The 7,581-nt window shown below is 38.7% G+C and overlaps 1 protein-coding gene across 1 annotated transcript in view; it reads left to right on the top strand.

Moving 5' to 3' along the window:
- The window catches only part of ABCA13 (ATP binding cassette subfamily A member 13), a 500,786-nt gene that overhangs the window by 327,400 nt on the left and 165,805 nt on the right, over positions 1 to 7,581 (top strand).

The following is a 7,581-nucleotide window of genomic DNA, read 5'->3' on the forward strand; positions in this document are numbered from 1 at the left end:
AGTCAAAACAGGTTTGTTTTTATTTTATGTTTTTTTTTTAAAGGTAAAACTTAATACAACTATAAAATGAGGAAAAATGTCAGATTCAAAACTTTCTGTCTCCAAGATTGGGGACATAGTAGTGTCTGACTGAGGGACAAATCAGAAGAGTAGATAGGGAAGGAAGACAAACCTACCACAGGAGAGTGAGTGTGGGCTGATGTGAGGGCAATACTGTGGAAACGGTCACAAGTCATTTCTTTCTATAGATGCAATTGTGTTATAAACAAGCCCACTCTAGAACTACACCAGGACAATTGTTGTGAGCCCAGCAGGGTTCCCTTTCTACTCTCTAGTGGGGACTTCCATGGTTTATGTGAACATGAAAAAGTTCATGGGATAAGGACTTGTACAGATTGGAGATTTGGTTTGTCAACTGAGGGTTCTTTAAAACAGTGGTCCCCAATCTTTTTGGCACCAGGAACCAGTTGTGTGGGAGGCAATTTTTCCACTGACATGGTAGGAGGGGGGATGGTTTATGAGAGTGCACAACCTAGATACTTCTCATGTGCAGTTCACAATAAGATTTGCATTATTATGAGAAACTAATGCCACTGTTGATCTGACAGGAGATGAGCTCAGGCAGTAATGGGTGAGTAGGGAGTAATGGGGAGTGACTGTAAATACAGATGAAGCTTAACTTGCCCACTACTCATCTCCTGCTATATAGCCTAGCTGCTGACAGTCCACAAATTTATACCAGTCTATGGCCTGGGGGTTGGAGGCTCTGCTTTACAGGTACTTCTCAACGTAATTCGTGATTAAAATCTTCACAGGCGTACTTAACAAAGGAATCCCTGAAGGAAATTTTAAGTCATAATGAGGACTGTTCAGAAATCTTTCCTCCAGCTAAGATTTGTTCAAACCTCCTTTCTCTATAGACAACACACATGAGAAAATTTAGAGCTCAATACGAAAATATCATTGATGACTTGATAGGGAAATAACCTAAAATACATTTGCTGGCATATATTGGAATATATTATCTCCTCATTTCCTGTAGGGATATTCTTATATTTTCCTCTTTTAAAGTTTGAATAGTCTCATTTATAGTAGATAACTGTGCTCTTGCTTTCAAATGTCCAGAGCATGGATCTCCTGCTCAGAGTTGAGGGGCTGGAGAGTCACATGCTGCCACCACTTGTTCCTTTATGTCTTTGTTTAGATTAGTCTTCTGTGCTGACAGGTTTAAGTTGTGCTTTCTGGAGTTTTAAATGCTGTTTAACATGTTTTTTTTTTCTTTTTTTTTTTTTTTTGGCCAGGCACAGGCATGAAAACAAGCTATATTAGGTCCTTTGGGGAATAAACCTCTATCTAGGAAGCCAAGAAACTGGTATTACACTGGAGTGCAGAGATCAACCTATGATCTAAAATATGCAAGGGAGGCTGCCAGTAACTGATGTCCTGTCAAATGGATGTATTCACCTTTTAATTCAGGCCCAGTCTTTTTCTTTGGCCTTTAGGCTACATTCATAAGACATAGATGATTGGATTTTCATAGCCCTCATGAAGGGAAAGTGGGAAATTTACATATGAATATTCATAATGTATGATTCATTATACTGTAGAATCTCTTTCAATGAACCTTTATGAGTTATTTCATTCACATTTTGAGTATTTAGCTTGTTTAATCAAAACACCCTTTAGAATACATACACTACAGAGGAAAAGACTGAATAATTTGCCCCTCTTGTTTCTTGCATGCATTCTGTTCTCCCATTGAATTATACATATTTGAGTACCCACTGAGAAATTATTTTTTCCTTACAGCTACTAACTTATTTTTCTGTGAAGTTGTTGCTCCTGATTCTTGAGATTAATGATCTGTTTGGAGGTGTCATAATATGTTCCTAAAAGGAGATTAACTTACTATTTCAGTTATTGGACATTATTTCTCCTTGACTAAGGGCTTCCAAGGAAGAAAATCCCATAATTTATTTCCAAAACAACAGTCCAGTTTTAGAAAAGGCATCTCAGGAGGAAAAAGGAAAAGAAAGAACATCTTATCTTTTGAAATTTGCTAAATCCTAAATGCTTATGTTAAGATCATCATAAAGTATTCCTTACTTAGCTAAAAAAGTATAAAATCTCTCCAACTTATAAGTCCACTTTATGGAACTCAAAGAGAGTTCAGGAACATTTTAACTCTGTTGCTTGGAACTCTGACAATCAATCATTTATTGTCAAAGAAATGCAATCTAGCCAAGTATCACAAACCCACAGCAGTATCAGTAATAATCATGCATTTGACCTAAAGTCTGTAAATTGCAATGCTATGGGATGTGCTCACAAATAGTGCCAGGTCCTCCAGTGGTGGGGAATCCTCCTGAGCTCATCCCTGATTCTGCCTCCTGGTAATGCCCTGGCTCCATCAACTGAAATGGTCCTAACTCTTCTCTAATTTTTTTCTCTTTCATCCCTATCCATGGCTCCATGTGAGAAACCATGTGTTAGAAATATATTTAGAAGCACACATTTCAAGCAACTTAGTCTGTTTCCTGTCTATAGAAAGTTGGGCTCTGACCCTGTTGACCTTCTGGGAGTACTTTCCTGACACAGCTCCCTAGAATGAAGTCTGAGCTTACTTTTTATCTAATTGTGGTCCACTGTCATGTTGAGACATGGTGCTGTTTCTAAAATTAATTATTGGTATTTGGGGACTGTCAAGCACTATGTGACAATACTACTTAGGTTATGAGAAACCCTTTTGTCTTTCTGAAAGGATCCCTCGGCACCATCATTCTCTCAATGACCTTAACAAAGTGATCACCGCCATACCCTTACTTTTATCTTTGTCCTGAAGACAGGACTTTAACATTTTATCTAGAGATCAGTAAACCTAGGCCAGTTTCATTATCTTATCCTCTACGAGGTTAGCCTAGCCCTGCTCCCATGGTGATAGCAGAGGCACAAGAGGGATTGCAGAATTATGCACATGCTTTCCAAACCTCTACTAAGTCACTCTGTTGGCCAGAGCAAGTCCTGTGGCCAAAAAAGAGTTCGAATGAGAGTCACATGGCTAAGAGCATGAGCACAGGCATAGCCGGGCCATTCATGCAAGCAAGAATAGAAGCCTAAGAGCCCACAGAGGGCCAACAAGAGAGATCAACAGGCAGGCTCCTGTCTTTCCAGCTTCACCCCATTAAAACTGCTCCATTTTGATTTCTATACTATGGTTTCATGTTATTTTTAAATTGGGGAAAAATCACTTTACCTTTAATGTAGAATTCAAGCAAACAAAACAAAACAAAATTGATAACCCCTGATCTAGGGCAAAGAGTACAACTGTCTCACATACCTTTTCCCTCTAATTAAACAGCTAAGGGAGCCAAGACTTGGGAGACAAGGTTACAGACAGGGTTACTGGGAAGTTGCAGTTTTCATAGTCAGTGGGTTTTCTATTATATGAGCCTTGTGTTGACTTTAGCAGAACCCTGTTTCTGTAATTTTCAGAAATATGGCTGGTAGCTGTGTAGGTGTGTGTATATGCGAGGGTATGAAATGGTGAGAACAAGGTCCTAGAGGGTGACAGTTAAGAACTTTGTGGAAGAGAATCTCTGTATTGGGTGGAAGAGTTGGACCCTTCTCTGACAGATGACATGACCTCCTTCAGTTCAGGGTTAACTTCTTCCAAATAATGTATGCTCTATGCTGTTTTGGAGAATTGTGTGTCTAAGCATTAGGGGGGATTTTAAAAGTTTGTTTGTTTTTAAGTGGAGGGTGCATGCGTGAGAGAGAAAGCATCCTTCCAATGGGGCATGGTCACCCCTTGATCCTGTTTCCTCCATTACTTCATGTCACCAGGATTTGAGGCATAGACATACACAAGCGTGACATGTTTTTCAAGTCACAAGGTCTATGATTCAAACCACAGTCAGCTATGTGGGATCCTGCTCCCATGTACAGCTTTTAACTATTTCGCTAAGAAGTCAGCCCTTAGGATTTGTTTTTGTTTTACTCTCACAATCTCTCTGTATTTAGTGTCACAGAGTATCCAGGGTTGTGTGGTTAGTAGGTCTCATGCTGCATTCTTTTCCTTTGGTATTATAAAAAAAAAATTGGTAAGGGTTTCTCTTTAAATTTAAGAAATGTTTGAAAAAGGGAATGAGTCGTATGAAAGGTATGGGGGGGTCTGTTTTCTGAATTACTTAATAATGTGGGCTGGGAAAGAACTGGGAACACTGTCTTGTGTAGCAGGATTTTGTTTTTTGTTTTTAACTACATGAGCAGTATTTTACTACTTGACCAGTCCCATGAACACAGTAGCTCCAACACAGGGCCTCTGGTAAAAAAAACAAAACAACAATGACAACAATAACAAAAACAAAACAACAAAACAAAACAAGACAAAAAGAATTGGTTGCAATGTGATAGGATGCTCAGAAAATGGTTTGGAAGTAAAGGGACTTCAAATCTGGTCCTAAGTTTGCATAAACTTCAGTTATGGAACCAAAGTATAACCAGAAACACTCTCTCTCCAGAAACTCTGATCCATAAAGTTTGTCCAGAAGGAAGGCTTTGTTACCAGTGACATCATCTGGGAGACTGCTAAATTTGTTCAAAGGCCATCTCTCCTAATATGTTAAGGGATTGGCTCTTATAGAGAAATGCTTCCTGCCTGAGATTTCAATTTAGTCCATGTACACAAATGAAGGATTGCAACGTCTGCAGTTCTGATTGGTCACTCTGTTGCAGCCAGCATTCACACTCCTTCCCTGCAAATGGGGGTAGGGGGAGAGTCAACCATAGGTCACCCAATCTTCCTGGTACATGCATTCTCCAAAGAAACTCACATAATCACAATTGGCACCAGGCTAGTTCTGTCTAGTTACAATTTCCTTCCTTTCTTTTGGTCCTTCCCCAATCTTGAGGAGAAGAGATACCACTTGCTCTAGCTACTTCCTGCTAATGCAAGGTGTCATTAGGGGTTGAGGAATAAAGCTGGATAGCCTGAAAATTAAAATATTTAATGGTTACTTAAGGCAGAGTCCTTGGATAGTAGCAGTGTCTCTTTTGGATTATGATGTAGGCATGTGATCTTGGCCATCTTTGGGTGAGGTGCTCATTACAAACAATGCACATTCTGTTGCAACAGAATACCAGGCAGCAAAGAAAAATTACTAAAACTATAATAAATGCAATTGGCAGTTTTTCCTGTCAAGACATACCTGACCTAAACCAGGAGGAAAACCAGTACCTGGTCCACCAGTGTACCAAGTAGGGATAGTTGACTGTGTTGGGTATAGTTTCTGTCCATCTTTATTGAATTCATGAAAATTCTAAGGTACACTGACCAATCAGCCCAGGGGAAAGCCAGAACCTCTGCTGTGAGAGTTACCCACATATATTCATCTCATACCCAATAACTTCTCCTTGTACATGTACCAGATATTTTCCAGCTTTGAATGCAATCCTTTATCTTACCCACCTTTTGATGTTATAAACACATTTGTTTCAACCCAGGTGTCCTTGAGAGAGAAGTTTAGGTCATGTCTTAGCTGGATTTAGATACTTGAGATTCCAAGCCATTAGGAGGTGGTGTAAAGGGCAGTGGCAGAGTTTGCACAAATAGGATCAAAACCACACAATAGCGAATCCCTTTCAAGTTCCTTGAAAGGGAGCAACCCACATATCCAACGGAAATCTTTATTGAGGGTCAGGGCTAGAGGAGAGAAAGCAGTAAACTTCCATACTTTGATCTCTAAGTGCTTAGTCCTGTTGTTATTAGGTGACTGTTTGTCTTATCTTACCCAGATGAGGTTTACCTCTGAAGATTTATTTGCATAAGTATAGTATAAAGTATTTGCTACCATGCAAACTCCTTCCTCCTCAGTCAGGAAAGAATTAAGTATTTAGTCCAAATTTTAGGCAAACAATAAATATTCAAAAATACTGACAGAGCTAAAGCCTAGTAACAGGTGTATTATAGTTTTTCTTCTGAAACACATTTTTTTTTCTCACCAGTCTCCCCTTTTACCAAAGAAAAACAGAGTAAAACTAACTTATATGCCGAATAACCTTAGTCTCAATTTTGCCTGGTTATTTGCACAAAACTCAACAAAATATTGATTAAGTTGGCTTTGCCTAAATTTTTTACAAGGGACTTTAGATTAGACTCCCTAAAAAGCCTCTCAAATCTAGGAAGACAAGGCAGGGATTCACCATCAGATTGTGCCCTCAAATTTCTGTATTTGGGAGTTCTTGGGTCTTCAGAAAGTGACACTACTTACCTGCAAAGCAGTGCTATTTTTCCTTTTTATGGTACCAGGCAAACATTTTAGGGGCTTACCCCAGTTTTTATAAGCTTAACCTTACTTGCTTAGCTGAAGCTGTAACACTCCAGTCAAAGTCCCGGCAATAACTGGCATCTCCTATTCTTATTGTAGAAAATAGATATTGAGCTAGTCAGTGGTATAGTGGTTAAGGCAGTTGGGTCCCACATGATTGATTGGAAGGTTTGTATGTCCTGGACCCAGCTGGTTGAAAACACATCAGGAGTGCATACATCCATGCCCAAAATCCAGGAGAGGAGACTGGAGGAGAAGGGATTAAAGCACGGTCATCCCCCATGGGGGTGATTTCTCATTTTGCTCTCTTTCTGCCCTTTGACTCTCTCTGGTGAGTGCATGTACCCTAAAAAATAAATAAATAAATAGAAAGAAAATAGATACTTTGATCTTATGCAAATAACCATAATGCCACAAAGCAAGAATACTCACAAATAGCTTCCAAATTCTGGAGGGACCAGCATGGGAGAAAAGCATACATTTTAATTTCGTTTTCAAAAATACCCTAACAAACTGCTAAAGCTATAAATAGCTTTAAAGGGGAAAAAGGAATCCTTAAATCTAGAAAACAAAGCACAGAATGTTTTCTTAGTTAAAAGTCAGTCCAAAGTTATCAAAAACATTTATTCAAGGATACATGTCAGGGTCTTTTTCATGAATTTCCTTGAAGTGGCTTATTACAGAACATTTTTAGAAGGAACATCAAAATAAAGCAATTAGCTATGGATATCAAAGCTTAAAATGATCATGGTTAGATATTTGATGAGAGGTATACCATATTCTCTAGTTGGTACATCTGACATTACAATTATGGCTGATAATATACCAAGATATACCAAAACTTTAGGAATCTAATACAGTTTTGGAACTCATATTAATAACAACATTTATATAAAGGCAGCTAAACACCATTTTACATCTGATAGTTTCCTGGATTATTTCAACATACTAAGTTAAGTTTAAATTGTCTCTCTTGGATATCCAGGTGCTCTTCAGAAATTGTCTAAGTTTGAGTTCAAAAGACTTAATTTAAAACTTGAAATTTGACTCGTCAATATAAAAGGTTATAAGATTTTTCATTCTTTTTCCCCCTCCTTTTTTTTATCTTTTTTTTTTTTTGGAGAGGTTTTTGCTATAGGGCACGTGTGCTCGCCAGAGAGACAGAGAGATAGAAAGCAAGAAATCACCCCCTGGGGGGATGGCCATGCTGCAATCCCTTCTCCTCCATTCTCCTCTCAGGATCTTGGGCACGCAC

Source organism: Tupaia chinensis, unplaced genomic scaffold, assembly GCF_000334495.1.
Source record: "Tupaia chinensis unplaced genomic scaffold, TupChi_1.0 Scaffold139484_1, whole genome shotgun sequence".
Lineage (NCBI taxonomy): Eukaryota > Metazoa > Chordata > Mammalia > Scandentia > Tupaiidae > Tupaia > Tupaia belangeri.